Source organism: Phalacrocorax aristotelis, chromosome 1 (assembly GCF_949628215.1).
Source record: "Phalacrocorax aristotelis chromosome 1, bGulAri2.1, whole genome shotgun sequence".
Taxonomy (NCBI): Eukaryota; Metazoa; Chordata; class Aves; order Suliformes; family Phalacrocoracidae; genus Phalacrocorax; species Phalacrocorax aristotelis.
The window spans coordinates 24485467-24510571 of record NC_134276.1 but is presented as its reverse complement, the minus strand read 5'-3'; the positions used below and the strand labels follow the sequence as shown (position 1 = coordinate 24510571).

General features: G+C 46.0%; 1 long non-coding RNA gene across 7 annotated transcripts in view; it reads right to left on the bottom strand.

Moving 5' to 3' along the window:
- Positions 1 to 25105, bottom strand: part of LOC142053300 (uncharacterized) — a 54513-nt gene that overhangs the window by 12096 nt on the left and 17312 nt on the right. Inside the window, exons 3-4 of one of the 7 annotated variants that reach the window (XR_012659173.1) lie at positions 5328 to 5387; positions 3814 to 4825 (exon numbers count right to left, since the gene is read on the bottom strand). The exons of 4 other annotated variants lie outside the window; for them this stretch is intronic. This is a non-coding gene — a long non-coding RNA (uncharacterized LOC142053300). Of the gene's footprint in view, positions 1 to 3813; positions 4826 to 5323; positions 5388 to 19039; positions 19330 to 25105 lie in introns of those variants that run through there. 2 more of the 7 variants (XR_012659165.1, XR_012659174.1) reach the window with 2 other exon arrangements.

Below are 25105 nucleotides of genomic sequence, written 5' to 3'. Positions count from 1 at the left end.
GATCCTGGTTATGAGTATTGACTCCTGGGGACCGTAGCAGTGACATTAGCAAAGTTAGTAGAATCCCTCTGACAAAATACTTGATTATAGTATTAACAAAAGCTACAGAATTATTAGCTAATGCTGCTCTCTCTTTTGCTAGTGTAGCGTAACTAAGATATAACAATATATTTGTATTGATAAGGCTTCTGGAGTGAAGAGTTAAATGACATTTGCCATCAGCAATGTGATGTTAAATGTATGAACTGAAAACTCACTAGCCACCAACCAACAACATCGTCTAAGCACCAGAAAACATGGAAAATAAAAGTTCTCGATTCAGGCCCAGTAGGGCTGCCACTTAGATATTTTTGAAATTTAATTAAGCAAATGTCATCATTCCTAACACAAACCATCTTGCGGTAAGCATGCTTTTGAATGCTTAGAGCAAAGCAGAAAGGAGCACTGGAACCCTGAGGAGTTAGGAATTATTCCCATATTAGGTACTATTTCCACAATGAGCTGAGTTCCCAGTTTATCCATTTTCACTATGCCTATTTATTGCATATTATTTACTAGGGATGTGCATTTAGATTAAAACTTCATTTTTGTAGGTGCTACATGAACAAGTCATGAGACAGTCCCTGCACACTCCAATGTAGTGTCACGGTGACCTGGAAGCAGAGGATAAAGGATACGTACAATGGGGAGAAGGTGCAAATTGATGTTTCCAGAAAAAAAGCACGTTCTTCAGAGAAGGCAAAATCTTGCTTTTCAGGAGAAAAATTGTACAGCATGGAAGTACACATGGGCTATGCAGACATCTCATTTATATTTAAAGGTGGATGTAGTGCTTATGAAATGAGACAGATAAATAGCCTAAGAAACTTCTGTCCTCTTCATCTAGAGAACAAACGTGTGAGGTGGCCATGTTCCTCCACAGTGACCTGCCAAGCCTAAATTTAGAAGGATCTGGGAAGGACAGGACAGTTCTGGCTCTGCACCCACTGCAGCTTGAGCTCTCTGTTCCCACTGCCATCAACAGCAGCGTCTTCACCACTGCAACCTCCCATCCTCTGAAGAAGGGGCTAACATTTGCAGACCTCAGATATGACAACAACAAATCCCCCACTGCCTCCGGTGATTTGTAACATTAACTTCCCGAAGAGATTTTGGCATGGAGGAGCCTGAATGCCACTGTCTTAAGTCTCAAGTAAATTAGTGTGTTCTGAAAACAGGGCCCAACCATGTAGCTGAAAGCCATGAAGGACTTCAGAACGTACCTACACCACACCAAGTGAAGGTGGTCTGCAGAGCCCCAGCTGCCCCCAGGGCTAGGATCAGCATAGCCAGGTTGGTCAAAGCCTGGCTGAACAACCGATGCTCTTTTGCTGCCACATAACCCAGTGTTAACGCAAATATACTTCCCATCCTCCCTGCATTAGCACCTCTGCATGGCACTGCACAGCAGCACGTGGTGATAGTAGTTGGAAACAGCTGCTGCAGGGTGCAGTGTGGGCACATCTGCCAGCGCTTACACCACCCCATCTATGCTGGGGCCTTGGCTGCTCCTTCACAGAGATGGCCTGAGGATCCATTTTAAAGGAGCTGATACGGCCCAGGGGAGCAGGTGGGAAAACTAAAATAGCCCTAAATCCAGTGAGGAGGGGAAGGCAGCTGAGACAGCAAGCAGAGGTAAGGCCAGACACTGGAATCTGAAGGCATAAGGCAAGAGATTAATTAAGGGACTTGTTTAAGTGTCTTGGTAATGTGGCAATGAGAAACCTCATATTACTGCTTCAGCAAACAGTGCATACATAACTGGGCATTTGAAATCTTGAAATCTTTGTACACAAATAGAGTTAGGAGGATAACGTGATAAAAGGAAAACTTGGCCATACTGCTGAATGTACTCTCTTCTTAGGGAAATAATGTTGAAACAGCCAGAACAGGCCTGCTATATCCAACTCTCATACACATGTCCTCATTCCTATGGCTTAATAATCATAATGAACCATGAGGGGAAGGTAAATAGTCTTCATTCCACATCTCGGAGGATAAGAAGGAGGAAGAGATTTCAAACATTGGTAATGACTTGTAGAGTTGTGCATTGCTTAAAGCATCGACCACGAGCCAAGAAATACCCCTCAAGGCTGCAATCAAAAACTGTTTTTGGCTCTGTACTGTGAACAGAAATTTTATTTGATCAACAGAGTTATTGCAACAGACTTGCTGTTTAGAGTCTGGAAGCTTGTCTCACGCCTCACTGCAGCTAAAGCCTCCGGCACAGCAAAGCTCTGGGCTCATGAAATGCAGCTCTGGCTAACAGCTTCAGGTTAATCGTGATGACGACTGAGGAGCATCTTCAGTGCTTCTCCCTTCACTAGCTTAAAAGTCTGTGCAATCCTTGGCCCATAGTGCAGGCTAAAAGGAAAACAGACGTCTCTGTGTCCCCCGCCAGGAAAAAAACCCCGCCTGCTGGAGAATACTGGCATGGAGAAAAGGGAGGAACTAAAAAATATTTTTTAACAGAGTTCCTCAAGAAAATGACAGGCCATCTCACAATATTTTAGATATCTTTTTGTTGAAATCTAAAAAATAAACAACTTTTAATTTGGAAATTTGGAAAACTGAAGGTCTATTATCCATATTTATATCTGCCATCATACATGTGCTTTCTGCTGGTAAGGAAACTAAGGTAAAAAACCAGTTTTGAGAAGAGAGATGGTTGTTAAAAGCAGAAAATAATTTTCAACAAGCAACAACAATCTACATAGATCTGACAAAACCGAGGAATGATACTGACTACTCTTGAATACCACCCACTGAACCCTATTGAGCTAATTACTTAGGGACATACAGATAATTGGCATCGCCATGCTGATGGTTCGGTGATTTGGCAAAACAGAACTTTCTCCAACCACAGGGATAAGATATAAAAAAAAATTGCAGGCTCCTGCTCAGCAAAAAGAAACCCATGGGGCATGGAGACCCTTACTTGTGTCAGAGACACAAGAGCTCAGATGCAAACCAGACATGAGCTGCCTGAGATCTTCAGGAAAGAAGAAGGAATTTTAGACAGATCTGCACAGGAGAGAGCTCTAGAGCCCAGAGAAGCAACTGGGTCCTCACCCAGGCCGCAAGCAAAAGGGCCAGCAAAACGAAACCAGCTAGAAATAGACATGTTTTGTGTGTGTGATGTATGCTGATGGACACCCTAGCACTGGAACAGGTTGCCCAGGGAACTTGTGGATGCCCCATCAGTGGAAATGTTCAAAGTCAGGTTGGATGATCAAGTGAAAGGTGTCCCTGCTGACAGTGGGGGGGGGGGCAGACTAGATGATCTTTGAAGGTCTTTTCTAACCCAATCAATTCTATGATTCTTTGATTTCCTACTTAAGTACTGAAATTAGAAGCCTGAAATTTGCTGGTTCTGACAGCTTGAACTACCATTAAAAGCAATGTGGCTTTTCCAAATATCAGCTCTGGTTTTTGTTTTTTTTTTTTTTTTTAGAAAAAAGCACTGTTTTTTAGGAAAAAAAAAACCAACCAAAACCAGAAAAGCACTAACACCAGATTTTTTTTATACAAAGAATGGGGCAACTCAAGGAGTTTGCAATGAGTTTTAAAGTCTGTGACTTTCTTATTCAAATCCAGGCAGTATGAAAAGAGGTGATGATAAATCGTTATGATCAAAGATGTATCCTTCTATGAAAAGAGAAGACAGAGTGGCAAAAGTACAGAAAAGGGGAAACACGGGGGAAGATGAAAAGCAAACACTTTGTCCACTGTTGCCTCCAGACTTTATATCTAACAGAAACAAAACAAACCACCTTCAGGAAAACAGTTGTTTATTTCCAGTGAGAAATACACAGCTTAACATCCTAGCTAAAGTCACACGGCAGTGGGAGAGTGCAACAAGAGTTTGTATTGTTGTCATATGGCCAAGGTGAACATTTGCTTTCTGCAGTGGATGGGGCAGAGCTACGATTTCTGTACAGGGGAGATAAAGATCACAATCTTTGAATGACTGTTACACCTGATCCCTCCTTCAAAAACACTGTAGTGTCTCCATAGTGTGGCGGTGTTTGCAGGTACAAGCACCACCAGCAAGCTAACAACAGTGAGCCCTGGAGAAAGAGTGGAGGAGCCACCCCAGGCTGCTAGGAACAACTGCGTGAGCAGTTAAAGCCCGTAAGAAAGGTTGGCACCTACTACTGTGAACAAAAAGTTCGTTTGTAATTAAAGTTAAATCCCAGGAAGGGCGTGTGTTGCATCACTTGGAAGCACATGTAGATTTGGGGCAAACCGGAGAGATCAGTAGTGTTGAGCTGTACCTTTAATCTTCTGCCTCAAAAAGCCGCAGAAGTGGTAATTGGTAATTACCAATTTACCACCGAGGTAAAGAGGGGCATTTCACACCTCCTGTGCTTCCTTGCTGGGGTGCTGAGGACAACCAGTGCAGCACTGGTTCCAGTTCATGCCTCTATGTAACCAGGAACCCGTGGCTGGGCTCCAGGATTGTAAATACTTCACCTGAGATCAGGTGCTGGTCTGGTCCCAGGCCAACTCTAGCAACAGACGATTGTGAAGGTATCTCAAAGGCTTGCCCCTTCTATTCTAGGAAACGCAGTCACTGAAGCAGGGGCTCCCCCCATTATTCACAGGAACTATTTAGACCTGAGAAGCAGACTGGGACTTGGCCCTTGGCCCACTGCAGTGCACACTGGTCACACAAAGATGCCACAAGTAAGGCTGTGGTTATTCCTACTCCTTCAGTAAAAGGGTGTCCTCTTGCTTCCTCCAAAGGCTCTGCATGGCCCCCTTCATCCTCTGGAGCTCCTGCCTGCCAAGGAGTGAAGGGACCCAATTACAACATGGTAGCTCCCCAGCACCAGTAACATTTGATTATTCAGGAGAGCTGGGAACAAACACCAGTCCCGAAGCCAACAGCCCTATCCAGTCCAGCCATGCAACATGACTCAACAGATCTGCACAGGCAGAGCCGTGCAGACTGTGAGCAGAAATCAAACACAGAGAGCATGCCACAGGTTGGCAAGCCCAGTCTTTTTTTTTTTTTTTTTTTTGAGTGGAGGCTCACCCGTCCCTTTTATTTAAGCAACACTTCCAATGGGAAGAAAGGCTGGAAGAAACTACTGCTTTATCATGGGGGCCTCTCACCAAGCTCCACGGTGCAGCTAAGAGGAATTCTGCCCGTTTTCCTAATAATGAGTATAGCCATTGCCTTTGCAAAAGGACAGAGAGGAGGAGCCATGTGTGAAGGGAGAAGGCAGAGATAGGTAGGATACCCTGGGGCAGGGAGAAGCTCCCCACCTTGTGTAACTTGCCTGGGTAGAGAATTGCTCTGACAAGTTACGCAGGCTTCCACAGCAGCTATGAATTTCATCCTATAAAAAAACAAGTATCAGCAACTTAATCACATGCTTGGGTCACATGGCAGCAAGGGCAACATGCAGTAGCAAAAGTTGATTTTTTTTTGGTTTTGTTTGTTTTTTAATATAAAGTGGGAGTGAGGAGTGAAACTTGGGTGGGGTTTTCTACGACTCACTGGGAGGAAAAATAACGTCTTTGCAACAGCTCCTGCCTTGTTTTTGCTCTCCCTCAAGAGCATGAGGCTCTCTGGGCTCTGCCAGGGCTGGTGATGCCGCAGTTTTTCCAGAACTCACAGACCCCAGTTTGTTCTGCAGTCCAGACTAGCTTTGATACTGTCTCACTGGGTCACATCAACTGAGCTGAGTTGGAGTCTGAGTTGGAGTGGGCTGAGGGCGGAAGGTTTGGCTCAGAGCCTGGCACAACCGTGAGAGGCAGGCAGCGGGGCTTAGCTGGGCTGCCTTGGGGAAAAAGATGAAGGTATCAGGAGTGGGAGGTGTCAAGATAGCAACCCTGCGAGTGACGCTGGGAGGAAGGCTGTGCAGGGCGGCTGCGTGACAGGGAACCTGAGTCACGCCAATGCACTGTGCCTGTGCAATGTTGCAGCCCCTTTAACCTCACTGTAGCTGGGAGCACCAACTTGCTGAGGCGGCATGCAGCCGACAGGGCTCCCACCAACACCTACCTCTTCCCAGCTGGTGGTACGAAAGAAATCCTGGCTGGTGTGTGCATCCTGCAGCCAGCAACAAGGCAGGCCTCCCTGGAGAGGGAGGCCTCACTGGCAGGTCTGTGTCAAAACCAGAACACTCACTGCCTGGTCAGATTTTACTGGTCGCAGTTAGTTATTTTTCCAAAGACACGTGTCAAAAACATCTTCTCTGAAAGTGTCTCAAAGTGAAACTGTTTCAACTCACAGAAACCTCTGGGTTTTGTACTGGTCTGTCTCTACCTCTCTTCATTTTCTGTGGCGGCAGAGACTCCAAAGACACAACAAAAAATCCACTTTCAGTTTTGACAATTTTCAAATGAAAACCCTTTTCTTTGCCCACTTCTCTCATGCAATATATAATTATAGATCTGCAGGTCTTACAATTGGGGCCCATTTTCAATAGTCCTGTTCATGTCAGATTATCACAGTGGGCAAAAATAACACTAGGTCAGCCAACGGTCTACCTGCCTCTTTCATCGCAGGGAACCCAGCGTTCCCAGACAAAAAGCAATCAAAGCTTTGGTGTCTGACACCGTGAGGTCCTCATGGATAAGCAGCTTTTCCTCGCAAAGCTAAGCTTTACTGATGAATCTTGTGTGCACACGTGTAAAACGGCGTAAGTGCGTGTATCCAAAGCTGGGAGAGTAGCATGGGGCTGGGCTCCTGCCTCCTCACACCCCAACCCACATGGCTAGGCCAGCAGCTGGCTATGGGACACGCTTGGCTCAGCTCTTTCCTTTTAACTCCTCTGGTACAATTAAAGCTGCACAGCCTCGCACATGGCTGCAGTGATGCTGTGGTAAAAATACAGGAAGGGAATTTTCACAGACTATGGCACCTTTGTACTAGCGTAACTGTTCATGCTGGTAATCATACCAGTATCAACCTCCTTGTGAAAATACAAATTATCTCCCAAACTTGAAGACCTGTACAGTCATGGGCACTGTAGGGAGATAAGACCCCTGCACTACTCTGCAGAAACTTGCAAAGTATCCTTCTGGTTTAGAGGAACCAGAAATGTAAAGGAGAATATTTGATTTCCTTTTAAATGTAGTTTGTTCGAAGGAATGCCTTTTTCAACCGCAAGAGGATACACGATGGAAGGGATACAGGGCCTAATAACCCACCTGGAAATACTTTGTATGGAAAAGCAGTTCAGCGAGTTTGGGGATTGTGCCAAAGAATTATCAGACAGGCCTTGCTTGATATGATTTGGGGTTGTGGGTAGCTTTTACAGCCCAGCAGGATTTCCCAAAGCTGAGGTGCTTTTAAGCTGCCCGTGAATGTGCCTGGCCCGTTGCAGTCCTGGCTGTTGGCCAAAGTTATTTTGTTTGTGAGAGAACGAACAAGTGAGGATCATTATGACTTGGAAGAAGCTCAGTTCTTGCTCACTGAGGATTCTGGAAACACAGAATGGGACAAAAAAAGTAGAGAAATGTATCAGAATGTGGGAGCCGCTAAGGAACTGGCACGCCCCTGCAAATTTCAGCTATTTAGGACATGGTCTGAAGGCTGTGGGACAACTCGTATGCAGAAGTAGGTGAACCTGGATACAGGAGAATAAGAGGCTTCCTGCAAGATCTGTATGAATCTCCCACTCTGAGACAACTGCACATCAGCAGATCTTTTTTCTGACCATGGAGTGGTGTATCCCAGTGGCTTCTCCACAGCTCTGATTCTGCTCCTCATCCTTCATGATCACGAGTGACCATATGGCCTCAGGAGCAGCAGCATAGTGTTGAAGAACATGAGAGTTTTCAGAAGTCTCTGGCAGAGCCTCCACTGCACTCTCTTCAAGAGGAGAGAAAAACAGTTCAATGAAAAGGTAAAGATGGGGAACCTCCCCTCACCCCCCCTTATTTTTTCAAGGTAAAAAAAGGACTACGAAAGAAACCATCCAACCCCCTGCAGAACAATTGAACTCTGACATCCACGGGGCTCCTGGGTACCATTTCCAAATGCAAACGTATGGGGTTTTTAGCAGTCTTATTTGGGGGGGGGGGAAGAAAGGACGAAAAAAGAAAAAAGTAAGTTCCATGGAAAGCTGCCATTCTTCATTGAATCAAAAATAGAACTTCTTGGAAGTTTACCAACCAGGCATTTTTGTGTGGAAAACACTAACTCTGCAGATTGGGCATCGTCCAAGGAAAAATACACACCAGTTTTGGGCAGGAATAGAGTTTGGGGTCTAGATGTGTTCACGCTAACTGCCAAACAGTCCCTGCTATGGCAGGATGTGAGACACTCACCACGCCTGTTATTTTTCTGTAGCACATTATAGGTCTGGCTTTCGGTCTCTGACTGTGCATCTACAAGGTTTTTGGGAGGTGTTGGTGAGTCCTGGAGTACAGCTTGCCAATTACAGTCAGTGGAGATCCAGCCGGTTCACTTACTGGAGTCCCAGGAGCTTTCTATCTGAGTTTGACACCTGCACTTGGACAGATGACTTATGCCCCACACCACACTGCAGTGACGGGACTGAAGGGAAGGGATGTCAGGGTGTGTTTTTTCAGGGGTGGTAACAAGACTGTTTTGTTTATTCCAACTGTCTTTTTCTGAATGAATCCATGAGGCAAGGCACAGAAGAAGCAGGAAACAAGCTGGGAAACTGGCCATCCCCTGGTCTGTGATGGGTTTTGGCATTTGCTTGAATTTGGGGATTGATAAACTAATATCCACTAAAGTTGGTGTTTCATACTTGATATTGCTGCTTGCCATGAGTCTTTGGGCAGTGGATGAGGATGCAAAATGGAAGCATAGTTTTTACCTTGAGGGACTTCCTCCTCCCACTGAGAAGTTCCAGACTTTCCCTTGCTCTATATTTGATCTCACGCACGGTAAGGAGAATTTTGAGGGGCTTTTTTAGCCCTCTTCACACTCTCCCTTTTTCTTCAATGCTTGCCGTAACAGTATTGGAGCACCCACTTTTTCCATCTGCTTCTCTGCATACACCTGCCCATGCAGTTCGTCTCCCGTGTTTCACCTTGTACTGAATATGATGCTGTTCTCGGTCAGTCAAATCCAACTTTTACCTAGGAAAGGCACAGTGGTGAAACTCCTCTTTGGCTCTGCACCATGAGCAAACCCTTTATCCAGATGGGTTTCTGTTCCCTTGCTCCACATGTCCCCAGTCTCACATCATCGCCCTTGCAGCCACCCCAGCGAGCAGGGCCTTCCACCTGGGGCTGCACTGAGAACATCTGATTCTTTCACTTTTATTTGGAGGGAGAAACCTGTGTTCGTATTCTTGCCTGGGGCACAGCACAGCTCTTGAGCAGGACTCGTATTTCTGGTTTCTTCACAATACTGACTTTATCAGCCAGAAGAAAGCTGAGTTTTTTTCAAAGAGGGTCACAACAAGCTTGTCTAGAGCCTTGCACTAGTTGGCTGTGTCCTCTGAGTGCTGGGGCTGGGACTGCACAGGAGAACATGGCCACTGGTGCAAGCAGTCTCTCTCACTCATAAACACATAAAGCAGCTCAGCATCCTCTTCCTTCCGTACTTTCGTGCTCCAGTTGGTCAGAAGGGTGCCAGAAATTGGACAGGGTTCAGTATAGTGAATATATATATATGTCTGTATATGTACGTGGGTAGGTATGTGTCTGTGTATGAAAGGAGGGCTAAACACAGTTCTTGCTTTTGGACAGTATAAAGCTAGTATTTTTGCTGGTGGTAACTTCCATGGGGTAAAGAGAAGGCATGGCAGAGCTGGCCCCACATGGTGTCATCACTGACGGGGCAGGAGAACTGGCTTCAGTCATACCCTTATCAGCTCAAAGCTGCATTCCCTGGTGGAAGTCAAGTGAAAGGTTACGTGCCTGTTCCTGTTCGGCAGCCTGTCCCTTAGATGGGGATAAGCTCAAGGAAGACTAACCCAGAAGCTAATGAGAAGGAGGAGACTGGGAATATACTGAAAAATGCCCTGGAAAGGGAGGACGAAGACACAGAGGACCCAAGCCTGTTCCTCTGTCTAAGTGTAGAAGTATTCAAGCTTGCAGGGACAGGGAGTCAAGTTATCTGGGCAGGAGTGCAGGCACCTCTCCTGCAGAGAGGACAGATGCTACACTAGGTTGGGACATCACACGGCGAGAGGTCGAGTACAGGGAAAAGGATGGGAGGTTTTGAAGGAGCAGTACAGTCTCTGAGAAGCTGAGTCTGGCATGAAGGTGTGAGCAGACTGAGATTTCAGTTGCTCTGGAAGAGGTAGAACATAATGAATGAGCAGAAAAGTTAAACTGTTTTTTATCAACTGAGAAAGCACTGCAAGGTGATGGCTGACCCTTAGGAATAGGGTAAGTGAGCCAGAAAGCAGCTGTGATAAGGGGGTGGAGGTGCTATTAATGTGTTCTGTCAAGGTCTGGCATGTGCTCCCTCATGTCCGGGTATCTAAAGCTTAGGGAGATGATTCTCTCTTCTTTTTTTAGTCTGGCAACTTGTGCTGGTGTAGGCAGGCCTGTCTCAATGTTGTGGTAATGGCAGAAGAGTTTTGAGAGAAATAGGAAGTACGAAGAAGGTTTGTGAAGCGACCCATGCATTTCTGAGGTGTGAGGATAAGTGAGAGTCAGCTGGGAATAGGTGATATGGTTTTGGGGACCCTGGATAGGTAAAGGGTCTGGAGGACATCAGTGGAGTTTTGAATGATTCTAGGCAGGTAAAGGCATAGCCAGGAGTATGGGGACTTCGATAGCTTTGGCATTTGGCTGGAAACAAGGATTTTCTGTCTCTGTTTCTCTCCTGCCCTGCTTCTCTAAACTCTAGTTTGATGCCAGTTCCCTTAACACAAGATTTCCGTTCCAACCTACACATTCCTCCCATCCCTCTTCCCTAGCAAGATCCTTCCTTTTCCCCTTCCTCCTCTCCCTGCAGAGGATCTTTCCTCCCCACAAGGGCTGCTGGGAATAGGCAAGAGGCTGGGTGTCTTCCCTTCATCTGAGGGCAGTGGGCACAGACGAGCTGTTTAGATCTGGAACATCTGGTTTTGTCTCTGCGCATAAGAGAAATAGGAAGTCTGCCACCTCAGAAGGTGACTTTGCCTATGCCTTGAGCCAACTCTGGGTGAAGGAAAGGGAGTTCCTGCTGGGGCTCCTCCTGTGGCCACAAAGGTGCAGTCATGCTTCTGGAAGCACGGTAGCTACGGAATGCTCATGACAGCCATGCACAGAGGACCCTGGGGGTCAGGACGCTGTGACAGCAGCTCTAGATAAGACCAGCTTTCCTCCAGAATGCCTGACATCCAGGAACACAGTAATCGAGAGTCTATTCATTTGAAGTGCAACAGTATGGGACGGTACGGGACTGCTCCAAAGGCGGATGTCAAGTCCGGGACCTTGGGTGGGATCCACTGGGCACAAGGGGGATATGTCTGCAGTAAGGCTAATAGTGCCTGTGATGTTATCTGCTGGTGGAAAGGGGTGTTGCTGCCAGCCTCTCACCAGCGTGGGGATGTCTATGCAAGGTGATCTTGCAACACTGCAGGGGCAGAGATGACCAAGCAACCTGAGCTAGGTGTGAAGTAAGGCATCACAGGAGAGCGGTGAGATGGTCTGGCACATGCCTACACAACCTCCAAAACCAGCAAACCCTATACCCAATGGATTTACTGTAGCTCAAAGGAGGATTACTTACTAAGACTACCTTTTTTTTCCTTTTTAAAGGAAAAAGTGGTGGCTCATCAAAAGATAGTGTAAGGCAAACAAACCCAATACAGTAAAGCCGCTGTGTCAGGAAGTACAGAACAAACCCACATCCCATCAGAACTAACCCACTTTTAGCTTTGCATCCAAAAATATTAGTCCATTTATTGCCCATTAAAAATTCCCTTTGTCTCTTCTCAGTTGTGGTGCATGCTTGAGATGTTAAAGTTGGCATTGTCAGTCTTTAAAGTGATGTTTGAGATCCATTTACTCATTAACTTTCAAATGCAGGACACTTTCAAAACCTTTTCCTAAGGGCATCCCTGTGTTCTGTTTGAGAGAGTTACTGTTGTTTTCCCACTTACCCTGAAGGGCTGTTTACGATACCATCTCTCCCTTTTAATCCTCTTTTCCTTTCATGTCTAACAAACAGTGTTAAACAGAACACGGGGAAAAGGCAGATCTCACACATTATAATCAACTATAGTTAACTGAAGAGAAGAAATGCTTCTCAATTAGAGGTCTCATTTTGTAAATTAATGCTCAAGATTTTTCCTATGTATTTTCCAGATAAAACCTCTGTCCTTCCAAGCACCAGGTTTGCATGGATGGTAACTTGGATAAAGGGTTTCTAGAATCGATCCTGTGAGTCAATGTACACTCTGTACAGTGACTGGGCTGCCACAAAAATTTTTCTTAGGAGACCCTACACTGAGGGATGTCTTGAGATGTATACACAGGAATGTGGGCAATATTGAGATGTTGAACTATGACAGAAAACATTGCATTTCAAAACTGGCCACTGTTTTTGGTGGCTTTTTTACAGGATGCCTTGATTTCTCTAGCTCTTTTTTTCCCTATATCTGAGCACTTAAAGACTGTGAATATATTTATCCTCACAACTTTTCCGTGGGGCGATGTGGGACTCCACATTATACAGAACTGAGAGGCAGAGACTGAGGCTATCGTTTGATGAGCATTTCTTTTAGCAGCAGCGCCAACATAGGCATCCCCTGATCTCCCCATCCCCTCTCCCACTACTCACTGACCCCTCAGCTGTGCCAGTTTCAATGCTGTGTGGGAAACAAATTGCAGAACACATCCAAGTTAAAAATAGCTAAAAAAGAGAGAGAGAAATGAATTCCAGAACCTGGACTGATGTCCTACATGTACATCCAAAGCCAATACAAGAAAACTTTTTTAGCTCAGATTCAATCTGTCTGTCCATCAGCAATTCTTACCTGATTTCATATAGGACAGAAAGGTAGAAGTTTCAAAAGCTATCGGTGTTCTTTCTAAATTTTGTGCAAATTGATGGCTGGGTGAGCGATAGAGACTTTAATTAGAGAAATGCGGACAGCAGCCAACTGCCTAGTGAGTGTGTGCACGCTGGCTGACAGTGTATGTGTTAGCTGGTCAGCCAATATATATGTACCTGACTGCTGCCCAATGGGGAGTCTTAGAGCATATAGGGAGGGGACAGTTGGGCTTTTTGCAGCTACTTTATTTTAGGAGGAGGGGGGAAAAGGGAGGCGACTGTGAAGCAAGGGTCACAGACCCACAGGAAACCAAGTGCCATTAGTTTCACTGTTCAGAAAACTATTTGTTTCAAAAAAAAGCGAAATTCTATAAAATAAGTCCTCTTCTGCCAGTGAGCCTGTAAATCAAGTGAGTAGTTTCTCATCCAATTTGGGAGGAAGCTGAGATCTCAGCCTCAGATTCCTGTTCAGACTCCAGCAACCACTTCTGCTTTTAGCACTCCGAACACCAATGGAAACCACGGATACTGATTTCTTTCCCATACTCAAATGTCACTTAAAGCCCTTGTTTCTCCTGAACAACTCTTTCAAGCACTTGCTTCATCTCTCTTCCTACCTGCCACCTTTCTAACCTACAACGTCTTGCCAAGAGCTCTGCTCCATTCCCTTCTTTCGTATCCTTCATGCCTGCCCTCTGGCCGATCAACGGACTCAGACTTTGGTACAGGGTGGTACACAAAATATTCAGCATATTGTATCTGAAAATGATGAACATTTTGGTGCAAACAAAAGTTAGCACTTCCTGCCCAGCCCTTCTCAGGGGAAAGAGACATTGGGTCTCCTTGCCACTTTTGCTGATCTGCAGATGGGACTGGGTGGGACGGGAGCCACAGGGTAGAACAGGAGCCATGAGGCACCCTATGAGCCATAGCTGTAGTCCATGGACAGAAGTGGAATGATCTTTATGTTCCTGTGCTCATGTCTTCTTTTCAGCAGTCCTCCCAAATGAGGCTCTCCAGCTCTTCAGGGTGTGCCCTCTGCTGTGCCCAGGAGACTGGGTGCCAAGCACGCAGTGTCTGGTTGCACACGGGGGATGCAAGCTGAGCTGCGTGGCTGCTTGCCTTTCTTCTTGGGAAGTGAGTAGCAGACTGCCTCCATGTCAGAAGCAGACACTGTCTTCGGTAGGGAAAGCTTCAATCAGAACAAGTCTCTGATAGAAACTGGCTCTATTCCTACCCTTTGTGGATTTCTGTAGCCTTTGCTTTCCCCAGTAGCAGAAATTATCATCACCATAAGCGGGTCTTGGGCTTCTCCAGGTGGGAAACCAGATGTTTTGGGCAGCTGGGGATTTTCCTGGTGTGGGAAATCCCCTGGTGGCAATAATCCAGTGTAATGGGATCTGTGCCACCCCCACTGCAGACACCCAGGAACGTTACTGGGAGTTGCACCCAGTGTGATCTGTTTGCAGATACTCCAGCTTCACCACAGGTATGGAGCAAGGTGTGATGGGAAGACCTGAGATGGCTCCCAAGGGATCTGCCTGCGTTAATTCCCTTGTCGTTGCATACCTCTGGGTCTGCTCCAGTCTGCACACTGGGGTAGCTGCTAGAAGTCAGCTCAGCTCCTATGAGAGAAGTGTCTTCATAGACCTTCCTAGCACTAATTTCACTTCCACAACTAGTTTCTGTAAGGATTTTCTTTTTCCCAAGTGGAAGAATATAGCCATTATGCAAAGGTGCCACTGGGGACCTGTAAAGGAGATCTAAAGCAGAAGCTGGGGCTGCCTTGCTGGAAAGGAATGCTAGAAGGTCCCATCCCCTCTCCTCACCAGACACAGGAGCGTAGGAGGTGCTGGTGAATCCTTACAAACATGGAGCAGTCTCCTACAGCGTGGAGCAGCCCTTACATTGCTGTAAGTGATGTTAAGATCTGGCTTTATCCTTGGGCAACTACAGAATTTGGGGAAGCGGTGGCAGGGGGGAATGATTAGAAAGCTGGCAGAAATTATGTAATTGGTGTATCAAAGGCCCTTCACTCCTCCAGTCACATTTTAACAGTACCCTATTTTATTCTATGTGTCAGTAAACAACAAAATCATTACTGATAAAACTTGCCTTAAGCAACAAGACACATGTGAACAATAAAGCGCTAAGAGCCACATTTTCAAAAGTGTGTGTGCAGAAATGTCTATTGTACAATGTATAAGCAGCATGTGGTCTGGATGTGGCAAGCAGCAACGGGAGAGGAAAAGGGGAACAGATGGAACCTGTACATGAGTGACAAGAGCGGACGTAGGCTCAGATCTAGTTTTGTAGTGTGCAGAGGCTGAGCTTTTGAAAAGCCTTAAATAATAACCACATTTTAAGGAGGACTGCACTAATGGGGCATGCAGATAAGCGCGCCGAATGGTGAAACTGCAGACGACACAGCAGTGGAGACAGTGATATATACAGAGCATATGAAAAGTTCAGTCTGACATGCCAGCCATGCATACAATCAAAGGTGTGCACGTTTTAGAAACATCAGCCTCCCTGAAACCTCAATGACTTAGCAATAAAACATCAGGAAACGATAAGTTGGGGTCAGAAAGGTCTGAGAATTCCACACAGCTGAAATAAAGATTGAGCAAGAGGAATTAGCATGAAGAAATGAGATTCAGATGTTTAAAGCTGATTGTCTGAACCAAGTTAATATAATGCACCATGTTTCACTTCAAAATGTTTGGATCGTGCAGCTGGGAAGCCCTTCCCATGATTGTGAAATGCAGCAGCTCACTGTATCTGAGAAGTCTGGGATAGATGTGTCTGCCTGGACACAAGCAGGATATAAATGATGAAATGGGATTACAGCCCTTACTGTCCCAGTCCAGTTCTACCAGTTCCCTGGGCCACTAGCACAGAAAACAAGCCCGGCAGCAAGGCTGTATGAAGCTTTCTTACAGCCTTCTTACTTTCAGCATATTCAAAAGAACACCTACTCAGCTATCCAGCCCTTCCAAGGGAGCTTATCCTCTCTCTGTCCCTTCCACCAAGTCTAGCGTTGGAGTTCGTGGCTCTAGAAAATTATATTTACAAACCTGCAACAGTATGGAACAACCTCACTTTCACTCCTCTTTGCACATGCACAGAAGGAAGCCTTTAGCTGTATTAATGCAGTCCAGCACCATGACCACCTGTGTGGGACACCGCAAGTCTGCAAAACTTGCATGCTTTCAGTGCTAAACTTTTTCTTCAGGCAAATCTCAGATGGGTTTATCTCAACTTAGGGATACCCATGCATAAACCCCTTTGGCCTAGCAAAGTAATCTGAGAGTCCAAAAGCGCTCACCTGAAAACCACGCCTCGCGGGGAATGAGAATCCCATTGGTAAGAGGATTTTGCAGGCTGGCAACTCATTTGGTTCGTAGCTTTATTAAATTATACTGCTGGTGGGAGTGGCTCTTTCTGGGATGAGACGACAGAGTCAGCAGTCCTTGGGTGAGAAACTAATTAACTGGAGATGAGCATAGATTCTGTAATAATACTCCTCATCACTGTCTGCTCATGGTGACCATTTCTCAATTGAGGTGATGGGTGTACAGAAAAATTAGACAATACAGATATTAAGCTCTTATATTGTAGATCTTTTTCCCTGCTTTATTCACATGTTTTCATGGCAGCTGGGCATGCGTACTGCTGTTATGGGCCAAAACTCTCTCTGGTACATCTCTAGTGAAGCTAAAGACAAATTTGACACTGTGATTTATATTGTGAACAAAACAGACCAGGGTGTGTTCTCTTACCCGTCAGCAAGTGCCACAGTAGAGCTCTTATGTATGGCAAGCTCCCCTCCCACAGCCACCCCTCAAACAAAAAAGGGTGGCTGGCCCAGAGGAACAGTGTCTCAGGGAGGGCTCAGAGACAAAGGGCAGCACTGTGCTGGGGGATGCTCGAACCTGGGCCTGAGACTGTCCCCTCTCCTGAGGCAGATACAACCAGGATAAAGTCACTTCTTTCACAGTATCTCCAGGACTTGCTTATTTCAGAAGAGTCTGTGTAACATTCAGTATCTCCTATAACTTGAAGCTGAAGTGCGGGGCCTGGGTTTTCCACCCATGCTATGGGAAGTTGGTTGGGGTTTGCTCCATTGCTGATGGCTTGAAATTTCCATTTGCAGCTCCTTCCTGTTTCCTTTTCAGACATGCATCATACAGACCCACAGAAGCTGCACAAATTTACCAAAAATGTGAGAAGAGGACATTCCTTACCACAGTGAAGCTTTTATTGTGCCTAGTCAACACTGAAGCAGCAGAGGCAGACCTGGGCAAGTGCTCCCTAATGTCCTGTCAGGTGCCTGCACCTACACCATGCAGATATGCAACTGGGCACTGATGGCTACGTGAACTTCATGTCCAGATGTCACATTGCTCCTGGGATGACACCTCGCATACTGAGACATCAGCACGTGGGGTACGGAAAGCATGCTGGGGCATTTTTTTATTTAAAATTTGCAGCACTGCTGCTGCCTCATAGAGAGTTGGGTCATTTTCTGCTAATGGCGAAAGAGACTGCATGTGTGCTGGGGTAGCATACGCCCCTATGCGTCCCCAGCACAGGATGAGACCTCTAGGAGAGATCATGTGGATATAGACGTAACACATCCCTGATATAAACAGGTCTACTTCATGTATGGACCACATGGGAAGGCAGGATTTGCTGCCTGGAGCCTGTACCTGCCCACAAGCCTCATGGTCCCAAGACCCCCAAGCCATATGGCATCTATATCTGGGGACCTCGTAGCCATATGACACCCAACTATACCTGGCAGAGAGCTGTTGGAGCCCACAGCACCATCCTACCTTCCTGCAGCTATGCTCAAGAGCTTTAATCGTCTTCAGTAGCTCCTCTCACCCCATCCCATCAGCACAGAGTGAGTGGTGCCAGCCACACCACAGAGGAGCAGGGGATGAGGGACCTAAAATGAGGGGTTTTACCCCTCTTTGCTTTCCCCTTGCACCCCGATATTGCACCTGCCATTAGAATGACCAAAATTATCCAGTGACATCACTCATCAGGCATAGAAAAGCTCAAACTAGGCAAGTTCCTTGTGGAAGTCACCTGAGGAAACAGGCTTGTTTCAATGCTTACAAGAACGTCCTGTGATTCACTCACCACTCAGCAGTGGCTGACTGCATTTCATGTGCCTTGGCATAAGAATGTTATTCTTTACTCGGGTCCAGGAAGGCTCTGATGAGCGTTGGAATGTCTCTGGCTTGTTACAATTAAAATTATTGCTAATTTCATGGGGGAGGAATTTTCATGCATTGCCTTTTTATAGAGGGCTTTAACAGGGTCCACCCAAACCACCAGAGTCATAACACAAAGAAACCAGTAAACACCTTGGCGTGGTGCTTTCCTTGCCTAAATTTGCATCAAGCTTGTTTACAGCCAGCAGGTCAGGAGAAAAGGGTCATTTATAATATGTGCCGTGGCATTGCTCGCCTGAATTTTAGGAGTCAGCAACTTCGATAAATTCTTGACGCAGCTTGCAGACACAGTTAAGAATGTCTCTTCCGCCTACTGCAGGAAGCTGGTCACTGTATCAAAGATAAAAGTTGCTCCCACCAACACAGGAAGGTTATATACAAGCAAAAAGGAACTACAAATACTTGTCTTTGGATGTAGGGGTTTTGGACATTTGGATGCAGGGTTTTGCCGCTGTGTACATATTGGTCTCTAAATTTGACCATAAACCACTTGAATCAATTCAGAAAAAAAACCCACTTGCTGCAGCACCACCCAGATTACTCACAGGCTAATCCTCCTGTTGCAGAGACAAGATACTCTGTTATCAAGATGTTTGATATGACTTTGAAAAGATGGGTTTATTGAAAATCATATTAGAGACTTATTTTGAGAGTGTAATGACCTTAAGTTGCTGTGCTTTAAAAAGGCTAACAAGTACGAAATCTAAAATGGGTATGTATCGCAGGGAAGTAATTTCCCTCTGTTACACATACAGCATCTGCAAACAGGCAAATGTTTATCAGAAACTGAAGCTTATCAAATCAGTTAATTATTTCACGGAAATAAACTAAGAGAAGGCTTTTTATACATCTACAAAAATCATAAAGGTAGACGGGATCTTTGCAGAAGTTGTTCCTGAAACCAAGCATCCCTGGGATAAACCATAGCAAGGAATTACTGTTAAGGAACTTTGGTTCAGCTCTGCCAGTTCTCATGCAAACCTAACTGCTGCTGGAGTCACATGCCCAACTGCTGCAGGACTGCCACGGGAGAAAAGACTGGCAGGGGAACACAACTGAGTGTGTCTCCCCTCTCTTCTTCTCTCTCTTCCCCTCCTCTACAGGATAGGAAATCTGAGAAAACACAAATAAACCAAAATTTTTTTTTTTCAGTGGCTCTAGCAGGCTCTTGCACACAAACAGGATTCATGAGCGTTTTGGGTTGACTTCTCTTCATTTCTGGTCTTTCTGCATCCCTGCTCTGTTCTGGTTTACTGTTCTCCAGCTCCCTGCACAAACAGGATCTTTCCTCAACAATGTTCTGCCACATCATCTTCCTTCCTTTGTATACAGGCTGATACTGCATGTTACACACCACGCAGCTTCCTAAGGCACCTCATTTCTCAACGCTAGCAAAAACAGGAACCAAAAGCAAGACAGCAATAACACACTAAATTCTCGCCGTAGTTTAAAATTGAACCCTTGAGAGTTTCCGATTCAAGATGACTTTTCAGTTAACGGATTTTTTCTAGTTTAGTGCTTTGGGGGCTGTGTTGCAGTATATGTGCAAATGAGGCACTCGCACTTTTTATCAGATTCAAATGCCTCTCCAGCAAGGTCTGCAACACTGACCCACGCTTTTCCTCCTTTTTTTTTGGTGTTGAAAAGTGAAGCCAGCTGAGCAAAGCGCACATTGCTACATTGCTTCACTGTTCACCTCTTTTCTTCAGTCTTGTAAGGCTTGCTGTCTCATTTTTTGCTCCGGGGAGATTAGATAGTATGTCTTTAGGGAGAACAGAAAACCACAGGGTGCACTGTACATTGCACAAATGCTCTTGTTATTCTAAGGCCTGAAGAAACAAGGAAGGAAGCTTGAGGCTGGTGGTTTGGCAGGTGTGGGGCCTTTTTTACACAGACATCTGTTTTAAGTGGTAGCTCTGGGCTCAGGGCTGAGCAGGGAATGCCTGTCACCCCCACTACTTCTCTGTGTCACGACACAAGGGGTTTTGGGCTCCCAAAGAACCAATGTCACCCACTTACTCAAGCTGTGCTTGGGGACTCTGCTGTCTCGTGTTTGTGGGGCAGGGCTGCAAAGTGAGACAATTCCTCCCTGCAACTGGGTAACGTGGTTCTCCTCTGCTGCCTGAGACAGAGGTGCTGCTGCCGCCGCACCAGCACGCACAAAATGGATGGGGTTAGAGTACAAAATGGGTGAATGACAACATGCATGCTAAGCTCGTTGCAAAGACCTGATGAAAACAGTTTGGATGCTACCACGTACACCACATCAAAATAAACTTTTTTAATCCCGCTAGATTATTTCTAGCGGTTTAGGTAACACTGCTAGTGATCCCATTACAGTTTTGAATGAACGTCTTCCTTTGGCAGGATGTTACAGCACGCTCTCTGCTAAGCCTTGCACCATGTTTGAAGGAATTCATTAGTGCTTGGTGGTTAATTATCTATGGAATAATGTATCTGGGATCCCCACCCTAGAAACAATCTAGAAAGAAACATCAGTTTCTCGGGCTGGATCCTGCTCTGCTAAAACACAGGTGTGGGGAAGAAAAAAGGGTTTGCATAACATCCTCCCCAGTGGGGATTCTCTGGGGCAAGTAAGTGTTGAGCCACATTGTTATTTTAAATGACAGTAAGTTCTTTCACTGCTGACTTTAATGAACATGTAGCAGCTTAATTATCTTTAAGACTGCTACTCCTCTGTTACAGATTGCTGAAATTGGTCCATGAATTCAGAAGTTACTAGGGACAGAAAAGCACAGACTGAGACATATATATATATTTACAGCTGCCCATGCAATCACCGACTCTCATTTCCATAGCAAATCAAGCTGAAGCCATTTCAAGGGGAGGGACTGTGGTTAATTCCTCCCAAAACACTCATTAGTACATCCCAAAACGTGTCTCCTTGTCCACCGACAAGGAGAGTCAGCCAAGTACCGCTTTAGTCCTGGTAGGAGAGGAGCTACAGTTTCTGAGCTGGGCTTCATGGGGACTGCTGGGCTTTATGGCTTCTTCAGAGGCTTTAAGCTGTGCTGTGCTGACGTGCCTTCGTTCAGAGCTGAGCAAGGGATAGGCAACACGGTGGGAGAACTCGGCTCCCATCTTTGCTTCATGTTACAAAGGACAGAGTAAAATCTGCTGATGTCCACACCAGAATGGGCAGAATCCCAGCAAAATCAAGTGCTAGGCAGCATTTTGACGTTCTTGGAACGGAAGACAGAATTTGTCACATGAAGCATCCTGCGGCCATGCTTAACGTGGTCCCTAGAGCCACCATGCCATTTGCGTGGGTCACCTGTGAAAACCACCGTTGCAGCGCTCACAGAAATTTAATAAACTTCAGAGTTGGATTCCAATATAAAATTGGTTTGTTCTGAGGATTAAAAGAAAAGTAAGAAAGGCAAGCCACACAAGGAAGCCTGATGTTCCAGCTTTGGTGTCTTAATTTGCTTTTTTTTTTTTTCTTTTTCCTATCTGACAAATATCAGCGTGACAGCAAACAGAACCTTCCCAGTTCACATGGCGGCACAGTTTAACTGTGCCGGTAAGCGGTGAATCAACGCTTTTCTCTAGCATGGCCCTAAATTGTACCATTAACATGTGGTTATAGTCAGAGAACACATTTGGTAGGAAATGGCACCTTGTTACTTCCCAGATTATCTGCTCCCTATGGGGTAAATATTTTAAACATCATGCAGGGTTTTAGCAGCAACATTCCTATTAAAGTAAATGGGATTTGAGTGAGGGTAAATCCAAGCGCGCAGTGCTGGGACGTTACACCTATAAATCTTCTGTGTCTTACACTCTCTGCTTTATTTGCTGACAAAAGACAAGTGTTTGGCGCCTTTGTAAGGTTCATAAAGCACAAAGGGAGGGTGTGTGCTCAGCATTGCTTCCTGTACCACTGGCTGCAGCTACAGTGCGACAGCCTGAAGCAGGAAGGACTCAGAGGGATTCCTCAGCTCCTCGGCGCAGGCTGCAGGCTCACCAATGGCAGGAACCTGGCTTTCGGTGCAAGAGGTCCAGTTCACTTCTGTGCCACAGTTACACAGTGATAAGGTTACTTTTGTAACAGCAGCTACCTTTAGCCAGGAAGTATTTTAGGCAACAGCTACCTCACAGGTCCCTTCAAGGTTATTGAACGTATACTAAGCCATTTTTCTGTAAATTTTGCCTTTTTATTGCTTCTATCCCATCACAGTAATGGTCGGTAAGTGCCCCAGTTTACGTAACAACAAAGGCTGGGAAAGGCCTTTTCCTTAGGATAGATACCTTAAAACAAATAACTTGAGTTTGAAAAATATACCCTGCTCTCCAGTAGACATCATTTCATGGCTTAATACGATAAATGTAACCTACATGTGCACGATATGTCAGGCAGCGTTCTTTGTTACTTCACTAGATGGCGTGTGGCTGTGCCTGGTAGGGGGGAGAGAAGGGAGAAGAATTAATTCAGTGTGTAACTGGCTGCGCTGCACTCCTGCCTCCGATGTGCCAGTAACAATGTGGACCTACGGGTTAACGTTTCAAGGGTGAGAACTGAATTTCCAGAATCGGGAATAGGATGCACAGCTGAAAGCAACTTCATTTTCAAGAAGCTGAAACCTTTGCCTGAAGAGGACCCTTAAATCAGCAGTGGGGCAAGATTGGTGGAAAAGAGGCTTATTAGACCAGCCTATTTCCTAGGAGAAACATGCTTTCAGAGAAGCATGCTTTCAGAGACACAAGTTCTTTGAATCTGAAACAGGCCTGAAGAAGGGCTTATGTGTCTGTAAGGGTGCCTGTTTTCTACAATGTGGTCAGCTGGTCTAGTAAAAGACCCTCTCTCTTCCTATAAATTGTGCCTTGCTTATAGCCTGACACCATCACTACTGCAAAAATACTGAAACAATGTCCAAAACTGTGGTGTTCTTCAAAAGGCAAGCCATAAGGTTAATTTGTGTTCTCACTTTCCCTGGTGTAAACCACAGCATAGCTATCCTCTTTTGTTCTTCTATTAACTATTTATGCCTCCTGCTTTGGAGGAGAGCAAGATCCAGCTCTGCCCCGAGGCACTTAACTCTCACAGGATAACATTAAATCACCCTGGCAGGCATTCACAGCGCGTGTGAAGTAAGAATCTTCTCCTTTCTTGCTTGGGAAAATGCACATTAACTCTTCAAGGTCTCAGACATGAACTGCAGAGGTACCTGGATCCATTAAAGATGTTACCCGTTCCCTAGCACACACACCAACAGCGAAACTTGCCATGGTGAGGTTTGGAGGGGTTGGGCGGCCGGCTGGCGGTGATCACGCCAGCTCCCTCAGCAGCAGCTCAGGGGCTGAGCGAATGTGCAGTTTCACAACTGGCCTAAGCTGACCTACAGCTGGGCTCCTGCCAAAAGGCAGCTCTCTCCCCTCTGCTGACACTTGTGCTCCTTTGGCCGTAGGTTCAGTGGTGCTGGGGGCTGATTGGTCTCAGTACAATCCTCCCCTCCTTTTTTTTTTTCACTTTTGGTAGGGTTAATTTTCAGTAGGCTGAGTTTGCTGAATTGGCTGGCCGAGTGACTGGGTGGATGCTGGGGCTGGCACAAGGAGACAGTGGGGGGGTGCTGAGATGGAAAGTGCAAGACTGGCCTTTCTGACGCAGCGTGGACTCAGCTGGCAGGAGTCAGTGAGGGCTGTGCACCCGCGGCAGGCTTCTGTGGTGCCCTGCAAACCTCCCCAAATGCCATGGGGGGTCAGGGCAGGCAGCTGCCTTGGGATGGGATGGAATGGAAACATTCTTCTACTCCTTTGAACACAGAGGAAAGGGGTTTAACAACTATCTGTTAAAGAATGGTGCCATGAGGAAAACACATCTGATATACGTGCAAGTGAGGGTTTTTCCTGTGGTATTTAGGCCTAAGGTATTTACTATTTTACCATCCAGCTATGCACCCAACCTTCAAATGTGTTCAGTGCAACACATGCACTACATTTAACACCTGCTGCACTATGGTTATAGCTACAACAGCAGCGTATACCCTGGCTGTGTCTGCTACCCGTGCCACAACATGGACAACAGTCTCTCTCCAAGGAAGAAAATGATGCCCAAAATCAAGTGGCTTTCCTTGTCGTTTATGGCTGATGGCATTCCTGATGGGAGAGTGTGTCTGTGGTAGGTGCCTTGGCTTGGGGGAGGGAGCCTGGTGTAGTGCCAGTGCTGCAGCTGCATGGGGGGCTGTGGAGAAGAGGACCTAGTGCTCACACCAATAAGGGAAAAGGGGGGCAAACACTGGCTACCAGCTGAACAAGAGACTACCCATCATCCCCTAAAGCGAGAGCTCATTCCTCCCTTGTGTGTCAGGTTTGTGCAGCCACTGTAAAATGAAGCTACATGGCAAGACAAGTTCTGCCAGGGTTAACCCACAGCAGCCTCTCCAGTAACCTTCCCCTGAAGCAAAGGAGGATTAGAGACAAGATGTTAATGGGAGAGGAAAATCAAGGTCATAGGATGGCTTATAATCAGTTCTGTAGGAGAGGCAGGTCACTACCTAACTTTCATATTATGTATTCCATGAAATGTACCTCTGTGCCTTTGATCAGCTCACTTAGCTACCTCAGCTTCCAAGTCCAGTTGTCTCAGCTAACTCGTTTGGTTCCCATTTCTCCATGCCATCACTCAAATTTAGTACACTGAAACATCTGGATGAGCCCAGAAAAAGCTGCAAGTGATGTCCTTACTGTATCTTTTCCAAATAGCCTACACTTTGAAAATCACTGTACATACAACACTTCACCTAGCCACCAGTATCCCCTCAGCTCGGCCTCCTCATTCTGGGTTCTGCTCTGCTGTTCTTTCTCTTGGTCGCTATTGAGCTCCCAGGGTTTAAACCTATCTTACTGTCAGTATATTTTGTTTGAATTC